We start from the raw sequence: 20021 nt of genomic DNA, 5'->3' as shown, positions 1-20021 counted from the left end.
TCTAGTTGCCCGTAGAGTGTGGGCACCATTATCTTACGAAGAAATATAAATGCAATAACGAGATCGTTGCATTCACAGTTGAAAAATACTGGCAGAAATGAGCTAGAACTCGAAATAATCCCCAAAGCCTGTCGTTTTCATTCGTTCTTTTCATTTGAGGATTTGCCCTCCAGTATGTTCATTGATGGTCCAACGAACAACGTGATATGCCAAGTTGAATAGCACTGCTGGATAGATGCCCTCCATTAATTACGTTATCTCATGGATACCCTACTCCTGCTGATGTTTATCGAGGCCTCTAAAGGCCAAATGTGCTATTATTGTACAAGAGTCAACGAGAAACAAACTCAGCGTTAGCAGATGTGCAATAAGCGCGACAAGCAAGCAATACTCCTCGCTTATAAACAAATCCAGTCAAAACAGGGGGAAGTCGGGAGATGGAAATTCAGAACGATGAGCAAAAGGACAACAATGTTCGGCAAATGGACTTGTCTACTTCAAGGCGACGTATGCTTTCCTCGCCACAGTATATATAGGTGGGGTTCTTCAAGAGGGAAGAGGGCGTAAGGTGGCTGGGTGCGGCAACGAGCGAACATGTGTAAGCGGCAAGAGTGTAGAATTGAGAATAAATGAGTGCTGTGCACAAAGCCACTGGCACGACCATCTGTCAAACACGTGTTAACAGCCGCATATCAGCCGGAGTGTCAACAGCGTGCACAGCAGCCCTCTATTACTTGTTTCACTGGTGGTCGTGGGCTATCGTGCCTCTATAAGAGATAACAGAAGGAGCAGCAGAAAGCGGTTCTCGTGAAAAAACAAATGTAAATAGAAAGTCCACTAAGCAACCAAACTAAGCGTTCTTGCCTAGAGCTAGAAATTTAGCATAGCTAATACATTCTAAAGCTTCCTTTGAAACGTTTATGCCCATCGGCTGCAATGTCTTGTACCTATGCATAAGGTATGATTCTCTGTATTTTATTTCTCGTTCAGAATAGAAATTTGACTGTAAGATGTAAAGTTTAAGTTTCTGAAAGGTATGACCTGGTTGGTTGAAATGCTCGGCGACGGCTAACAAGCTCTTTAGCTGTGTCCGCGCGATGTCCGATTAATCTGACGTTCATTGATTGTCCCATTTCACCGATGTATGGTTTCTTACAGAAGGAAGATTCAAGCATTTAAATCATATCCGAGCTTGTACAAGTAAAACAAGGTTTTACTTCGTGTGTATAACTATTTGTGGTGCTTTTAATTTAAATGTCACTTTGAAGCTGCCTGCAGGTTTTGCACCTGGAGCGACAACATGCTTTTATTACGAGGGAATGGTGTTGGCTGACTTTTGCGTGCACTAACGTGTTTTTAAAGTTCCTTTTTCGGTGATAAGTAACACTTGGTACATCCGGGAGTGGTATTCTCAGACGCTCCTTACTTCATAATATTGGATTGTATTTTCGTAGGATGTTGTTTATGTTTGGGAGTTCATTAGAATAATTTGTTATAAAGGCTAACGGTCTGGCAGGTTCTGATGTAGGCTGTACCTTCGCTGATTCCGACTGTCTCTCCAATCTTGACGCGACATATTGAGGCCTATTGAGAGCAACTTATGGATAGTTTCTGCTAGCTTTGTTTTAAGGTCATTTAGGAAGTTGATATAACCGTGGTCTTAGCCGTAGATTATTCTTAGTCGTTAGGCTTGTCCGGCAAAAATTTCTTGCTTGCAGTGTCGCGGGTGATGACTGTTGTAGTCGAAATATTGCTGGCTATCCGTAGGCTTCCAGTAAAAGGTCGTTCTCAGTTTTTCGTTTTCTATATAGACTGTCGTTTTGAGGAAGTTGATCTTAGTAGGAAAGTGGTGAGCAGTAAATTTAATAGTCGGGTGAAACCTCCTGCAATGGCGAATTAAGTCGCTTAACGCGCTTTAGCCATGCTCCCACCTAATACATATGTTTTCAAGGTAACAAGGATAGGTGTGGGGCCTAAATGCTAGGACTACGACAGGTCTGCTTCAAGCTGTCCCATGAAAATGTTCGCATACGCGGCATCGAATGGTGTTCCCATGCTAGTGCCGACAGTTCGCAGGTAGTGAATAGAATAGAATTCGAAATAGTTGAGCGTGAGATCTAACCTAAGGAACGACTGGCAAACTTCGGGAGCGTGCGCTCGGTTATTGATTGCGGGGGAAAAGGGCTTCAATTACTTGACCTATGGGTATGTTAGTGTAAAGGTCAGAAACATCCAAAGTGACTAGAATAGTACGGTCGAAAAGGATTTGCTAGGCGTTGCTGTATTCTTTGATTCGAAGGAAGTGCGGCGTGTCTTGAACAAAAGATGCGAGGGTGGCGGGGATGTTTGACAGGCAGGTGGTAAGTTAAGAATTTCTATAGTGGGTCAGTAGGTGTGTTGTAATTAGACACAATGGGCCGACCTGGGATTTCTGCTCAAAATATTTCTTTGACGGAACTTTATGTATTTTAGTAAGAAGATAAAATCGGCCTGATTTTTTTGTTCTTGGGCATCATGAAGCGACATTCAGGTTGCGTGATTAGTTACCTGGACAGGAGCTCCACTATTGTGTTTTCCACAGCATTGTTGTAGTCTTGTGTTCGGTTAGAGTCGAGTTTTCGGTAATGTGTGTAACCGCCTTTGCCTGCTGGTTACCCGCCGTGGTTGCTCAGTGGCTATGGTGTTAATCTGCTGAGCACGAGGTCGCGCGATCGAATCCCGGCCACGGCGGCCGCATTTCGATGGGAACGATATGCGAAAACACCCGTGTACTTACATTTAGGTGCACGGTAAAGAACCCCAGGTGGTCGAAATTTCCGGAGTCCTCCACTACGGCATGCCTCATAATCAGAAAGTCGTTTTGGCACATGAAACCCCATAATTTTTTTTTTTTTGCCTGCTGGTCTTATTACAATATATTTCCTTTGTGCGAGTTCTTTAAGGATTTGGTGCTGAGCAGGGAACAACTTTTTTGAGTTTCCGGCAATGCTGCGCTGACTCTAGCACTTCCGTTGAGATCAGCAATATGTATAAATGCAGGTCTGGGCACTGTTAGGTCTCCGGTGTCCACGGGTTAGGTGGCCTAAGAGAGTCTCTATGTTGCTTTTTTTTACGTCTGGCCTATCGAGAAACAACTTTTTGATGCCCATGCGTCTTGAAAAGTCTGCTATATATTTGCGGAGTTAGTATTCATTTACTGCGTTGTTCGTGGGACAAAATGTTAGGCCACGTTTCCTCCAAACAACTGGGCAACTACACCCATTACAGAAAACTCTACGCTAACCTAATTTCAAACTACAGCAATACTGTGAAAACAGAACAGCGGAGCTCCTGTACAGGGAACTAATCACGCAATCTGGATATCACTTCGTCATGCCCAAGAACAAAATGTAGGCCGCTTTTATCTTCTCCCTAAAATATATAATGTTCCCGTCGAAGAAATATTTACAGAAGAAATACCAGGTCGGCCTATTGTTTCTAATTACAACGCACCTACATAGTCGGTATCTAAACTCTGAAATCTCCACCTGTGAAACATCCCCACCCCCTTCCCATTTTTGTTCAAGACACACCGCACTTCCCTCGCATTATCGATGACATGAACGCCAAACAAATCCTTTCTGACCTCGCTATTCAAGTCAGTTTAGATGTTTCTACCCTTTACAGCAACATATCCATGAATGAAATAATCGAAGTCGTTTCTAAATCGTTCGCAATCAATCCCCAAGCGCACGCACCTGAAGCTTGCCTGTCGCTCCTTAGGTTAGTTCTCACGCTCAACTATTTCGAATGCGATTCTATTCACTACCTGCAAATTTTCGTCACTAGCATGGGAACACCATTTGCTGCCACGTACGCGAACATTTTCAGGGGATAGCTTGAAGCAGACCTGTTGAAATCCTACCCTTTAAAACCCCACACCAATCTTCGTTATATTGACGACACGGTACTAGCGCATTCACATACGTATTTAGCCATTTCAGTTGCTTTACCCGAGTATTAAATTTACTGCTCCCCACTGTCCTAGTTAGATCAGCTTCCTCTACACGACGGCCTACATAGAAAACGGAAAACTGAGAAGGACAATTTACCGGAAGCCTACGGATAGCCAGCAATATTTAGACTACAAAGGTTATCACCGTGACACTGCCAGCAAGGAATATTTGTCGGTCAAGCAAAGCGAATAAGAACAATCTGCAGCAATGACCACGATTATATCCACCTCCTAAATGACATTCAAAGAACGTTAGCAGACCGAAACTATCCACAAGTTGCTCTCGATAGAGCTCATTATGTCTCGTCATGTTTGGAGAGACAGTTGGAAATAGCTTAAATACAGCCTACACCAGAATGTGATAGAACGCTCGCCTTCATAACAAATTATTCTAAAGCACTCCCACACCTAAACAACATTCTACGAAAATACCACCCAATATTATGAAGTAACGAGCGCCTGAGGAAAGCGTTCCCGGATATGTACCAAGGGTTACCTCTCACCTCAATAGGAACTTTAAAGACACGTTAGTGCACGCAAAAGTCAGCCAACACCAATCCCCCGTAATAAAAGCATGTTGTCGCCCCAGGTGCGAAGCCTGCAGGCCGCTTGGAAGTGATATCAAAATTAAGAGCATCGCAAATAGTTATCCACACGAAGTCAAATCTAGCTTTTGTACAAGTTCGGACGTGATTTATATGCTCCAATGTTCCTTCCGTAAGAAACAATATATCGGGCAAACGGGACAACGAATGAACGTCAGATTAAACGGAGATCGCGCGGACACAGCTAAAAAAGTTGACAAAGCCGTCGCCAGCATTTCTACCAAGCAGTACATAACTTTGATTAATTGAAATTCTGCATCTTACAGTCAAATTTCCGTTCTGAACGAGAAAGAAAATACCGAGGATAATACCTCACCCATATGTTCAAGACATTGCAAACAATAGGCATAAACGTTTCGAAGGGAACTTTAGAACCTATTAGCTATGCTAAATTTGGAGGTCTAGGCAACAACACCTTATTTGGTTGCTTAGGGGTATTTTTTCTTTTATGCAATCCTATTTCCGCATTTTCTTTAAAAGTCCGTTTTTGACGAGCACCGGTTTCTGCCGCTCCTCTGTCGGTTCCATAAGCTATAGTTGCCGCTTCTCGGCAGCTGTAGCTTTGTGTTCTTTTTTTCTTTCCCCCGCACGGCTGGCACCACCGCTGCCGCGATGCGCAGGCGCGAGCGCCATCTACTGGTTCTGCGAAAAACCCAGCGGCACACGCGGCTCGAGCGGCTTGCGCCTCCAACTGAAACCGCCGCTACCTAGGATGCATGGATAGATGCTATGAGCATCCCCTTTGAAATGGGGCGGTGCATTGCGCGACCAAGTTATCATTATTTTACCCAATTCCCTACCTATATTCATAAGAAAAACAAATAATTTCCAGAATTAACTTCCTGTATCCCTAGTGGGAACTTCGTTTTTGGACGCCTCTGTTGTTTGGCATCTCGCTACTTTTCTGCCACAAAACTTCCAAAACTTCCAATTGCCTCTTGCAGATCTCCTACAGCAGACATGTTTACTTTCCCCCAGCATCGTGAACCGGATGACTTCAAGGAGGCTTGATGGGCACAATTTAATCGTTGGGCTCATATTGTAACATTCTAATAAAACACGATTCATAGTTTTCTTAGTTTACAGCCTCAAGCACATGATTATTTTTTCTTGTTGTACCTCGCTCTATAAATGAGTGTTCTAGGGCATCGTGATATCGCTTCGAAAAGTAGACAGCTTCCCGTTGAGTTATCGTAAGTTGTTTCTTTCCTTATTTCGAATTTTCCTCTTATGTAGTTGCTCAATGGCGGTTCATTTTCCATTCCCGTCACCTATGAGATTGTTTCAGCCACTTTGACTTTGCATTGACGTTCTTTGTTGCCATGTTACTCATTATACTCTTCGCATGTTTGCTGATAAGCTTCCAATATTTTCCTCCACTGTGTTCAATGTTTTTCCTGTAAAATTATCTGATCACCCTCGCAACCCATTTCTTTTCTTCCATATTCATTATTCTTCAAAATAAATTTTATGCTGAGCTTCGCGCACTGCACATCTCGCCAAGCCAATATCATCCTGCGCAGTTTTGAGTGCTCACGGGGTGGGCGCTCAATGCTGACCTTTGATTTCCATCGATTTCGGATTGTACCTCTGAGTTCAAGAAACAACTCCATTTACAAATGTGAGTCCTGAAATCGTTAGACTTTTCCACATGCCCCGCACCAGCTCGTACCTATCGTAGCCAGATAGGGCTCCAGGTTTCATTATGGCCACATTTCTCTTCCCCTTTGCTGCTATAGTTTATTCCTGTGTTTCCATATTGCTACTGCCTTCGTTTATCGATATACAAAGGTATTTGTATTATTTTACCCGAGGCATTTCCTGGCCCTACATTGACACTTTCTGTTGACTGTTCTCACTGAATACCATAACACCTTAATTTTAACGCTTATTTTAACGAGGAATAAATCCTAAATTCTAGCCTTTCTGGCCATAGGTATTAGTCAGACGTTGCACATCACATTGCTTGTTATCTGTCAACACAATGCCGTCCGCTTCCAACAAGTCTCGAAGCTGCTGCTCTGTTATTCTGCCAGCCTGCTTCTATGCGAGATTGAACCCGATACTGCTTCCCTCTAGCGCCCTTTCCATCGTTGAAATGTGCTACCTAAACAGAACTGGGGATAGAGGGCGCCCCTGCCCTAATCCCTTGTCGATATCAACTTTCTTCTCGGTCTTCGTCCGTTCGCGTTCAACCGAAACTGTATTGTCTTGGTAAATCTCCCTCAGAAGCTGCATACAGTCGTTGTCTAAGCCTTTCCCTTCCTGAATATGCACAGTATATTGCGGTGCACGCTATCATACACCTCGGTAATCTCTAAAAAAGCCCCATATGGTGATCTGCTTTCTTGTCACGCTATTTCACGACACTAAGTAGGGAGAAATAAGTTATGGCCCAGACGTATGGATTGTGAAGCCATACTGTAGTTCTCCTAATGATGTTATTGTCTGTTCATGTTTCTTGCTTTAATTTATTCGCCTGCATTGGTGACCTGTATATTGCCCATCTAATTGTCAACGGTCTACATTACTCAATTCTATGTTTTACAGCGAAGCTGTTTGTGGCTAGGGTTCCATGTATTTTACCTTTCAGCCAAAAGAACTATCATGAATGACTCACAAATTTACGCAAGCAACCAATGCAACGACTCATACCTCCCGCAAGACAGAGGCTTCAAGCTACAGCAGAGTGTAGCGAACAGTGCATGCATTCTTTAGAATTACGCATACAACATATAGTACAGCATACGTTTCAATAAAGAACTAGCTCAAAAAAGGTATGCAAGCCTCATAACTGATGATAAGGCGCTCCTGATATCAATGCGAATTGAGGTTGAACAGCGCGATAAAACAAGAACACGAGGAACGAAATACCGCAGACAAGTGCAGCCTGTCAACTGGAAGTTTATTTGAAATTCTCCAGCTATGTTATAGCTTCTTCAGCATAGGCATGCGTACACCCGTCCCAAAAAAATCTGCGCATCAGCAGCATCCAAATCTTTCCTCAAGAAAGCTATTTCTTTTCTCGACAAGGCAAGAGGGGCAGCGCTTACACATTTATCTTCTTCCCCTCGAATGTAGTAAGCCTCTATTATTTCCCTTTCCCTCTCACCTTTTCCTTTCCATATGAATTTTGTTTTCTTCGAATATGGGAGTGCAATGACACTTGTTACAATGTCCTGCTACATGACTCAAAGCCATTCTTTAGGTTATTGCTGTGCTGACGAGCTCTTTCATTGAAAAACTGACCCGTTTGACCTATACAAGTTTTTCCTCAGCTCAACGGTATCTGACAGATAACGTTGCACCTGCAGTCAGTGAAACGGTATTTATGATTTGTGGTGCACAGGGGCCTTTCGCGCGTTTTCGTACGATTACATATCGAGAATAGCTTACATGGGGCACTGAACAGCAAATTAATATTATGTCTATTGGAAACTTTCTTGAGATTGTGTGACAGCTTGTGCCAGTATGCCACCACGTGCGCTTGTCTCTTGTCTTTATTCTTTTCTTTTTGTGATGTTTCAGAACCCATTCTTTTCTCTTTCTGCAAGATGGCTTCGCCTACTGTAGTTATCACAGAACTGGGAAGCCTGCGTTCTATAATCGCGCTATCTGATTTAAAAACTTTGATCGCACTCACGCTCGCACGACTTACTCAGTGCTGCCTTAATGAACGTGGTTGCTATGCCTCTCTTAATCAATTTAGAGTGTGCGCTGTCGTAGCGCAAGAAGGTTTTCTTAGATCTGGGATGATATCGCCAGCATACATGCTCGTCCAAAGAAAAACAGAGATTAATATCGAGAATCTTAATGCGGTTGTTAATTGGCAATTCATACGTGAACTTAAGTTCTCCCAATGAGTTATTGAACAAGTCCAAAATTTCTTTGACCGCGTCATGAAAATGCATACTGGTATATTTCTTCATAACAATTAACTAGTCGTCAACGTATCTAAATACTCGCGTTACAGGCATGTCCACCAACATAGCAGAAATTACATTGCCAAACGAGAATAAAAAAGTGTCACATAAAATGGAGGCTATGGCTGATCCTATACAGATACCAGTGCATTGGACGTAGAATTGGCCATCATAATTAATAGCAGTTGAATGAATATAACAATCTAAAAGGGTTAAAAAGTTGTAGCTGTTGACAACTACAGAATTCTGAAAATTGACTTCTCCACAATCTTCTATCCTATCGCGAACAGCGCACATCAAATCATCGCACGGCACAGAATAATATAAGTCCTCTACATTTATTGAAAATGCGGTTTGTGCAGTCCCCTGTACATAAGTAACACGAAAACAACAAGTGTAATCACACTGCAAGAAACAGGCGCACACCCAACTTAAACGGGCTACAACACACATACCGACACGCCTGAAAGCCACATGGCCGCACTTACAGCTAAAACACTCACGACAATACAACAGACAATAGACGACAGGGACGTCGATCACAACCTAATTAGCATCCTACCGCTTCAACAAGGCCGGAAGCGCCTTCTCATATTGAATATCTATAGCCCACCCAAGCAGAAGCAGCTCAAGTTTGACTACTTTATCGCCAAAGCGATTGCAACAGACAAAAAGAATAGCCTGCTGATAGTAGGCGAATTTTACGTGGCTCACCAGGCATCAGGCTTCACGACAGCCACATCAAAAGGCACTGCACTCAAGTACATCATACAGTAGCGCTGTCGCACCATCCGCACAGGCCCCGCATACCCCACACGTCTAGGAAACAGCGTCTCCAGAGGTACATTCCCATGCCATAACCTCACTAAAAGGTTACAACAAAACACCTTACACAACACGGATGAAACCCTGGGCGGTGAGCACTGCATACTTGCCAACACATTGAACGTTACGCATGCACGCCGCCTGATAAAAACGACAACACTCACACATTGGGCAGCGTTTCGCAGAAAGCCAGCGGATGACACCTCAACGGAAACTACGGATCTCCAGCAGTCCGTACGCGAGTTTCAGCGAGACGCTGACAGACATTCAAAACAGATCACATTCACCACAGACATACGTGCAGTAGACCCGCACATTCTTCCCCTCTGCGAAGCAGGTCGAGGCATTGTTACAAGATGGATGGTGCCTCACTTAGAACTCCTCCAGTGCACTACATTTGCAAGCTTGGAGTGACGCCTGACACCGGCAAAAGATGCCGACAGGAGAGTGGGGCTATAATAATCCTGGTACAACCAAATTAGGAAGACGTAGTAAACTTCAACAAAGACACTCTTTCACCAGAACAGGAATTGGCCTCCCTGGTGCAGTATTTGGCCAGCCCGTCCCTCAGGATTCTTACAATTAAGCTATGGCCCTCGGTCCCCAGCAGCTGCCGTGCACCTGACCAAGGTGGTGGTCGGACCTGTAACGTAGCAGAAAGTGATCAGAATAGCTGTATCCGGAAATGCAAACTGACCTTGGCAACCTTTAAGAGCAGAACTCTGTTGAGTGAGGCTAGTTTAGTAGGACTCAGAGGAACCATGTGACATTCACTAGGGTGGAAGATTGGGCGAGTTGGTATTGCATTCTAAATCTGGTACAGCGCAACGTAGAAAAGAAGAAACAAGCCGAGCCGGCCAGCTAAAGGAAGGCAGCATTCTGTTCCCTTATCTGGCAGGCTCGGCTTGCTTCTTCCTTTTTATGTTGCGCTGTACCAGCTTTATAGCATCAGCCATTGTTTGGGATATCATTGGCCTTAGCGAGACTAGAAGAACTGGTGAGGCTTATGCAGTGCTGACTAACGGCCATCTACTCTGCTATAAAGGTCGCCCAGATAAGAAGCAAAACGGGGTCGGATTCCTAATATAAAAGGAGATAGCGGGCAACATTCATGAATTCTACAGCATCAATGACAGGGTAGCAGTAGTCATAATGAATCCTAATAAGATGTATAGAATAAAGGTAGTAACAGCCTACGCTCCAACATCCAGCCACGATGACGATAAAGTAGATCAGTTTTATGAAGATGTTAAATTGGCGATGAGAAAAGTGCAAACTCAGTATACTGTAGTAATGGGCGACTTCAATGCAAAAGGGGGGAAAAGGCAGGCTAGTGAAGAACCAATTGGCTACTACGGTGTCGATTCTAGGAACGCTCTAGGAGAATGCTGGTAGAATTCTCAGAATGGAATAGCTGAGAATAATGAATACCTTTTTTCAAAAAGCGTAGCAAGAGAATGTGGAGCTGCAAAAGCCCTTATGGTGAAACAAGAAATGAAATTGAATTTATACTTTCTGCCGATCCCAGCATAGTACAGGATGTTGAAGAGATAGGTAGGGTAAAGTGCAGTGATCATGGTTAGTGAGGACGAGGATTTTCCTCAATTTGAAGAGAGAAAGAGTAAAATTGGTCAAGAAACAGGTCAACCTAGAGGCAGTAAGTGTAATGGCAGATAAATGCAGTGTGTGGGCTGCATACAAAAGCACCCTTAGAACAGACAGGTGAAGATGACGTAGAGGTAATGAATGAAACCTTAACTAGGCTGGCTTCAGATGCAGCAATTTAAGGGGGAGCCAAAAAGGCCATCAGTAGGCAAGCCTTCCCAAGTAACAGACGACCTAATGAAGAAACGACAAAGGATGATAGTGTCCAACTAGAGAGATCAGATATTATTCGCGGAGGTGTCAAAACTGATCAACCAGCGCCAAAAACATAATGGCAAAGTGAAACTGCGTATAGTGGAAGTCGCGGCAAGCACAGAATTGGATACTGGGGAGCTCACCTGTCATAACTGGCGACCACTATGCAACAAGTTGCCGGGCACTCTAAGCATGAACAAAACATGGTCGCTGCTGCGCCACCTTATTGACCCCACGCAAAGCAAAGCCTTTAGCCAGCAAACAATCCAACGCCTCCTGGACCACAATCATCCGGGTTCTGATGACGACATCCTGGAGGAGTTGCGGGGGCGAAACATAGGCGATTTCAAAGCAGCTCAAGGAGAACGTCCCACGCTCAGTGGGGCGACAACCACGACCTCGACAAGCCGATGGCCTTCTCTGAAGTACAACAAGCAATCTATGCACTGACACAAAACACCATCACTAGACAAGGAGAAAATAAATGACAAGCTCCTGTGCAATTTTTATGACGGCATCATTACATCTCTTACTGACCTCTTTAATCATCATTAGAAAGTGGGTACGCTACCAGCAGACTGGAAGCACGCGGATTTCACGCTCATTCTTAATCCAGGTGAACCCTCCAGCTGCAAAAATTTGAGACCAATATCGCTAACTTCATGCCTACAAAACCTCCTGGAACACATCATTCTGAACAGACTTCAACCTTACCTAGAATCCAGCGACTTCTGTACCGAAACAATGAATGGAGTCCGGTCCCACATTCCTACCAGGGACATTCTTCTTCAGCTGAAGGAACAAGTCCTTGAAAACATCTCACCCCACAACACCGGAGCGATCCTAGCACTCGACATCAAATGCGCTTTCGACAGAGTGCCTCACCATACAATCGTTACAAAGCTAAGTCTCACCAACTGTGGTCTTAATGCTTACAATTGCATACGCGCCTTTCTAAGCAACCGCACGGCCTGAAGAGGCATTGGCTGATTCAAAACCTCCAGGTTACCTACTAGGAGCAAAAGAACCCCAATAGGTGCTATTCTATCACCCACCGTTTCCTGCATTGCTATGATGAAATTATCTGATAAAATCAACGCAATACCCGGAATACGGCATGGAATATACGCCGATGATATTATTATCTGGAACACCAGTGGTCCCCAAGGAGAGAAACAAGATGTCCTTCAACAAGCGACTAACGTTGTCCAGCTATATGCGAAATCAATTGTTTTCCTATCACCAACACCTGGTTACGTCTACTGCAGGGCAAAGGCCTCTCCCATACTTCTCCAATTACCCCGGTCATGTACTAATTGTGGCCATGTTGTCCCTGGAAACTTCCTAATGTCATCCACCGCCTAATTTTCTGCCGGCCCCTGCTACGCTTCCCTTCCTTGGGAATCCAGTCCGTAACCCTTAATGACCATCGGTTATCTTCCCTCCTCATTCGATGTGCTGCCCATACCCATTTCTTTTTCTTGATTTCAACTAAGATGTAAGTAACTCGCGTTTGTTGCCTCACCCAATCTGTTCTTTTCTGATCCCTTGACGTTACACCCATCATTCTTCTTTCCATAGCTCGTTGCGTCGTCCTCAATTTAAGTAGAACCCTTTTCGCAAGCCTCCAGGTTGCTGCCCCGTACATGAGTAATGGTACGACACAGCTGTTATACACTTTTCTCTTGAGGGATAATGGCAACCTGCTGTTCATGACCTGAGAATGCCTGCCAAACGCACCCCAGCCCATTCTTATTCTGATTATTTCAGTCTCATCATCCGAATCCGCGGCCACTACCTGCCCTATGTAGACGTATTCCCTCACCACTTCCAGTGCCTCGCTACCTGTCGTAAACTGCTGTTCTTTTCCGAGACTGGTAAATATCATGGCCTGCTATACTCGCCCGACAAGTCGGGAGTGTCAGTCGTTCACCAGAAATCACCAAGAAAACTTACTGAAACACCCCACATCACACTCGACCTCGACGGGAAAAGAATACCCACAGTAAACCGTGTCCACATCCTCGGCCTCCACATAAGACAGGACGGCGTGGACGAATACACCATCCAACGTTTCAAGCAGACCACCTTCGAAATCATGCGAATGGTGAGCCGCATCACCACCAAACAGTACGGACTGAAGAGAAGACGATATAGCACACTCCTCCAGGCCTTTATAATCCGCCGCATTGCCTACGCTGCCGCGTACCTACTCCTCACCCCGAAAGAGAAAGATCGTATGGACATACTTCTGCAGAAAGCATACCAGCAGGTGCTCCGCCTACCAGGGACACCCACACTAAAGCTTGAATCCCTAGGCGTTCATAAGATAATAAGAGAAACAATACACGCCCACCTCGCAAGCCAACGACAAAGCCTGACCTTCACACCTACATGAAGAATGGTCCTAGTGCACTTAGGTTAGCCGACGCAGGGAAAATGCCACGAACAAGCAATCTATCTCGCCTGCAAAATGCGGGAGCACATCAAGGTAGCCTTTCTCCCCAGAAACATGCGCCCGCAACATCAAGCCGGCCATCATCAAGCTTGAGCAAGGACCGTCCAGACAAGTTATGGCCACCACCACACCAAACTATACATAGATGCCACGCAGTGCCCCAGAAAGCAGCCAAGATAGCCAGCGTTGTCAACCATCACATTCAAGAGGTGGTCTGGATGACGATCCGCAGTGTCAAGGCCCTCGAAGCAGAGGAGACAGCCATCACATTGGCCAGCATCGCTAGTCTAACCAACGAGCACGTCACACATATTACTGACTCCCAGGCAGCTTGCCGTATTCCGCGAGAGGCAGAATATCTTCCATCGCGCACCGACACTTCAAACGAGCCTCCCAATTTCCGGTCGTTGAAATAGTACGGACTCCAGGACACGAGTCGCTCCGTGGAAATCAGCGTTTGCACGCTGCAGCGCGAGTGAGTCCCAGACCCCACAAGAGAGGGATAAAGCCGCAGCTATGGAGCCCGTATATTTACAATGCAACGCTGTGCTACAACACAGACGAAAATACCCATCTCCACACAATACACTCTAGGGTCAAGAAGCCATATCGTTGTGACAATTACAAACCAACACATACCCCCTTTTAAGCATACTACACGCAATAGATACTACACTATACTCGTACAAATGTCCCCTTTGTAATGACTATATACGCCTCCTTATATTTCACCACATGGGCGTGGTCCACCAAATGCAGCAGCCGAAATAACCACCCCACACCCGAGCAGTCGGATACCATGCCCGTCAGATCGGACCCTCGTGACCAGCAGCAACTGGTGCGGCGCGCTCGGGAGACAGCAAGAGCCACAGGAGAGCCCTGGACTCAGGGCGCCTCCGCGCACGAGCAGAAAGACACCTGCTTGTCTTTATTTTTTTAATAAATGTTTCCCATCGTCCTCCTCCTTACTCTAAAGCCACAAAGCATTGCATACCACCCTCAGTACTTGTAGCGGTGGTTTTCAACAGCTTCACTGGTCATTCACCGTAAAAAAGTGAAATAGCTCGTGAAATTTTTCTCCTTTATACGTTACCTTCATTCTACTTTGTCACCAACTGTCTGGCATTCCTTTAACTTTTCAGGTTTCTTTCCTTTTTCTTTTACGTTCAACAATGCTTCCGTACTTTTTGGTTCTAGTTCAATAATTAGCCCAAAGAGAACCCTTAGCCCTTAGGCTGTGCGATTACAAATGTTTTGTTCCGCTTTAATTCAGGTGAAATTTTTCAGCAACAGCTCCTTTTTCATCTGGTTGTTTTGCATGCTCGTTTTTTGCTCCAGTACTACCTCGTCATTTCCTTAGAATGATTCGGCTGCCATTTTTTTAGATAATTTAATACCTCGTCCCCTTCCAGCTCGTTTCCATTTTGGTCTAGGATATATTGTTGTATGGTTGCAAACTTTCGGCCTAATAAGTATATGTGGATCCAAAATATTTTATGTGCAGCCTTTTTTTTTCGTATTTCTGACAATCAACGTTCACTTTCTCCTTTTAACTATACTTGAACTAGAACTTCAACCATAGATCGTTTATTCCGGTATATTTCCCATATTCTCTGTATTTCATCCTGCGGTGGCGGAGCTTTTCTTGCCTGCCTATGTACCCGTGGTGCTTTCTGTTGTCCGTCGATCGCTCCTCTTGCCTCCCTTTTGCACTAGCTTTATGGTTACCTTTTTTTCCTTTCCAACAAGCATGTTGCTTCTCTTTCCGTATCTCTGTCGTGATTGCACTTAGAAACTCACTATATACACACTCTTTCGCTGCCCATTTGACAACGTCTTTCTCTAGTCTTATGAATATATTTCCTATTTGTTAAGCGTTCAAATATCAACTGGCCAATCTTGCCTCCTTGCTCTTTTTTCCAATTCTGTATACCATTGTCAAAGTTATGTGGGTAACGCCACTCCCTATGATGCCATACCCTTCCTCTTAACTTATCATATATTCCTTCGTCATCAGACAATAATCAATGCAATCAATGGTCGATTGCCTATTTTCCACTGCCCGCGTAGTCTGCCCATCACACATAGGCCCTGTATTCATGGATGGATGGATGGATGGATGGATGGATGGATGGATGGATGTTATGAACGTCCCCTTTGGAACGAGGCGGTGGGCTGCGTCACCAAGCTCTTGCTGTTATACTGCTTAATGTTCTACCTAGGTTAAACAAGAAAAAAAGAAAAAGAGCTAGTATGAACTCCCACTACCAAATTTTCTGATCCTTTCTTGCGAACTTTGCTTTTGTACGTCTCCGTTTTTTGTCGTTTCCTTACTTTTCTTCCACCAATCCTCCAACTGCCTCTTACTAATCCCTATTGCACACTTCTTTACTTTTCCACTGCTCTCGCTGAACCCAAGGGCTTCAAGGAGTCCCGTGGTGCCTAAATCAACCGCTGGGCATGTGAAGCTATCTTCACATTCTAATAAAACATGCCCCATAGTTTCCCTAGCTTTACCACAGCAAGCACATGCTTCTTCTTCCTTCTTATATCTCGCTTTATAGGTGCGTGTTCTAAGGCATCCCGATAGATGGATGCATGAATAACTTTCTTGAGGTCCGTCGTTGCGCGCAATTAGTGTGCAGCATGCCGCTCCCACTTCGGGACACAGAGGCCATGCCCCTCCGCCGCGCCGCGGGCCCGATGGACAGTCCAAAGCTTTGATTCAAGGGCCGAGCTGTGTAGAGCCCGGTCCCACTCTTCCTTGGTGCTCCTGGCTCCCGGCGCCAGGGGGCAACCCCAAAGCATGTGAGCAATGTCCTGAAAAGTAGCGACACGCATTGTGAGGGTGCGCATCCGGAAAGATTTTGTGCAGGAAGGCCGGGATGGGTAGTTGCCCGTCTGAAGCCGCCTGTACGTGACTTCTTGTGCCTTATTGAGTGCTTCGTACGGTAGGGGCGTGGTTCTCTTGAGTAATTTATAATGCTAGGTGAAATCGTTGTAAGTGACAAGCGGGTCGTGCTCGCTCTCCTATCCTAACCAGAAGGAGTCGTGGCTCGCACGGTGAGTTAGGTCTCGTGCGGCTTCGTGTGCCGTCTCCTTGAGATTAGGGAGCGGCCCCTCCAATGGTCCCATGTGTGCCGGGAAGCAATTGATGCAGTCTGGGGTGAGGTGATGAGTATGAAGTATTCTGCTGATGGCCGGGGATATTCTCCCTCTTCCGAAGGACAGAATTGCCCTCTTGGAGTCGCAGTATATCAAGCTTTTGTCGTCTTCTGGGAGTGCAAGGCTGAAGGACGCCTGCTCGGCGACCTCAGGACTATCAGTGCGGACTGTGCACGCGTGAGACGAGTGGCCAACCGGCATTAAGGAATCCCGACCTCGCTTCGAAAAGTAATGAGCTTCCGTTTGAGTTATCATAATTTTTTTTCTGATTTCGTTTTTTCCTCTTAATTAGTTACTCATGGCAGCTTTCTTTACATTACTGCGACCCACGAAATGCAGAAAAATAATGAGCTTCCGTTTGAGTTATCATAAATTGTTTTTTTTCCTGATTTCATTTCTTCCTCTTAAGTAGTTACTCATGGCAGGTTTTTTTTTTCCATTACCACCACCCACGAGATTATTTCAGCATCTCTGACTTTCCGCCTGAAGTTCCTTGGTGCTGTGCTGTCCACCCTACAGGCCGCGTACTTGCTGCTAAACTTCCTAGTTCTCCTACTCCACTGTGAATATTTTTCCTGTACAAGATACCTCAACACTCTTCCAGCCCATTTGTTTTCTTTCATATTACTCAGTCATGTCAGTATTAGCAGTCATGCGCAGCAGCAATTGTACTCGGACTCACAGTAGAAAAAATGGAGAGAGAGGCTACAGTATCGAAGGAAAGGCGAAGTAAGTGTTTAAGTTTAAGGCGATGCTAAGTTTAGGGCAAACCGCATAAATTATTACCCTGTAAATCCGTAAGTGCCGCACCCCCAACTTGATAGCCAATAGAACAAAAAAGAAAGCCCATCGCCAAAGAAATCGCCTTCGGTGCGCTGATTACTGTTCATATCGCTGTGTCTTATTTGTTTATTGATTCCTTTGATAATACTGTGCTTTATTTGTGCGCCTAATAATTGATTATCCTATAATCCTTTATTCCGCCACCGGGAAATAAATTAAACCAATGGCATAAGGCATGCTTTGACAAGTAATGAAACTATTGCGTTTGAGGTCACCTGGTTTTATGCTAATAATTTTAGCAATAGGTTGTGTTCAAAAAATTTATATATTGCGTAGCTTTATTTTCTACGTTATGTCTCCTCTTTTTAACTAACCTTTCCTAAGTAAAATATTTCTTGATTTTATCTTAGTGTATTAAAGCTATCACAAGGTGTTACATGAATTTTTTAATTTTGCAGCTTAATACGGACAAAACACATATATCCCCCTAACGTGTTGCACTGAATCCTCTTGACGCGGGAAGCAAATGCTATATGAAAGATGAACTGCTTCTAGTGCGACGAAAACCCCTCGTTACTCGCAGTCGCAATAGTCGTTCTCAAATTAACTCTCATAGGCACGTTCAAGGCGACTTCTTTATTTATTTTATATCTCCCAACAATCTACGCCACATTCTTACTGGATAGCAAAGTCGAAGCTTCCTTACCTTGGGGTGTCGTTGTAGCCTCAGTGGTCGCCTCAGTGGTCGCCTCAGTGGTTAGCAGTTCTGGATCCTGAACCGCATCTTGAAGCCATCTGTTCGAGCAAGGAATATGGAATGCAGGGCACCAAGTGTGTGCACACGTTTCCTGAAAAGCTGCGCAATAAAAAGAGAAATTCCTCTTCCACTGCTCATTCCTAATCATCATTGATGGTACAAGATATGGCGCATGTATTCGGCACAAATACCAAGAAAAAAGATCCGGGAAGATTCGCATTGTGTTGCGTGAACACGACTCATTCTATTTTAACTTCCTTAAAGATGCCACATGGGTTTGTTTAGAAGGGGTGGAAACGTACAAACAGTGCAAGCTTATTACCACGTACTGTCACTTGGAAAGATCCCTAGATAAATTACAAAGGACCATTTTAATCCAGCCGAGCTCGTGCTACGACGACGAAGAAGAAGCTGCGCGGCTGATGATCATAATTACAGATGAGGAATTTGTACAAGTGATGATGTGTAGTGATGAATAAGAATCAGCCATGGGTCGCGCTCACACCAATTACCTCCCGCGGTGGAAGCAGCCTCCTGGTCGCGTGGCATTATGATGAAGCGCGGCGAGTGTACGGTTTTAAGCGCGATACGGCCACAATTTTTGTACGGGGCCGACGGTGGTTGGGAGAAATTCTGAGGGGTCAGACGCGGTAATAACCGGAAATGTCTGGTCAATGACCGTGTAGGCTCTAATAAAACGACTGACGAGTTTTTAGCATAAACCGGGAACGCGCATAGGAGTCCATAGAACTTTGTTGCCAGGGTAACAAAATTGGCTGGGGCTTAGCTAAGGTTAAGCCTGGATATCTTGAAGCGAAAAGGTTGGGTGACGCTTATGGTTTAGCTTAAGGTTATGCTTTATGATTTAGCCTATGGTTGTGCTTACAGTTTAGCTTATGGTTATGCTTTATGATTTAGCCTATGGATATGCTTACAGTTTAACTTATGGATATGCTTATGGTTTAAGCTATGGATATCCTTATGGTTTAGTTTATGGTTATGCTTTATGATTTAGCCTATGGTTATGCTTACGGTTTCACTTATGGATATGCTTTGGTTAGCTTACGGTTATGCTATACGTGTACCTTGCGTAGTTGTCATCATCATCATCAGCCTGGTTACGCCCACTGCAGGGCAAAGGCATCTCGCATACTTCTCCAACTACCCCGGTCATGTACTAATTGTGGCCATGTTGTCCCTGCAAACTTCTTAATGTCATCCGCCCACCTAACTTTCTGCCGCCTCCTGCTAGGCTTCCCTTCCCTTGGAATCCAGTCCATCACCCTAAATGACCATCGGTTATCTTCCCTCCTCATTACATGCCTTCCCCATGGCCATTTCTTTTTCTTGATTTCAACTAAGATGTCATTAACCCGCCTTCGTTCCCTCACCCAATCCGCCCTTTTCTTATCGCTTAACGTTACACCCATTATTCTTCTTCCCATAGCTCGTTGCGTCGTCCTCAATTTAAGCAGAACCCTTTTCGTCAGCCTCCAGGATTCTGCCCCATACGTGAGTTCTCGTACGACACAGCTCCCAGCTGTGATAAACATTTCTCTTCAGGGATAATAGCAACCTGAGGTTCATGATCTGAAAATGCCTGCCAAACGCACCCCAGCCCATTCTTATTCTTCTGATTACTTCCATCTCA

General features: G+C 44.8%; 1 long non-coding RNA gene across 1 annotated transcript in view; it reads right to left on the bottom strand.

Annotated features, from left to right (window-relative positions):
* Positions 1–18463, bottom strand: part of LOC126524682 (uncharacterized) — a 29759-nt gene extending 11296 nt beyond the window's left edge. The window contains exon 1 of the long non-coding RNA XR_007598036.2: positions 18320–18463. This is a non-coding gene — a long non-coding RNA (uncharacterized lncRNA). The remainder of the gene's footprint in view (positions 1–18319) is intronic.
* Positions 18464–20021: the final 1558 nt, after the last annotated feature.

The sequence above is a fragment of the Dermacentor andersoni genome, chromosome 3 (assembly GCF_023375885.2).
Source record: "Dermacentor andersoni chromosome 3, qqDerAnde1_hic_scaffold, whole genome shotgun sequence".
In the NCBI taxonomy this organism is placed as follows: Eukaryota; Metazoa; Arthropoda; class Arachnida; order Ixodida; family Ixodidae; genus Dermacentor; species Dermacentor andersoni.
This window is presented reverse-complemented; position numbering and strand designations above follow the sequence as displayed.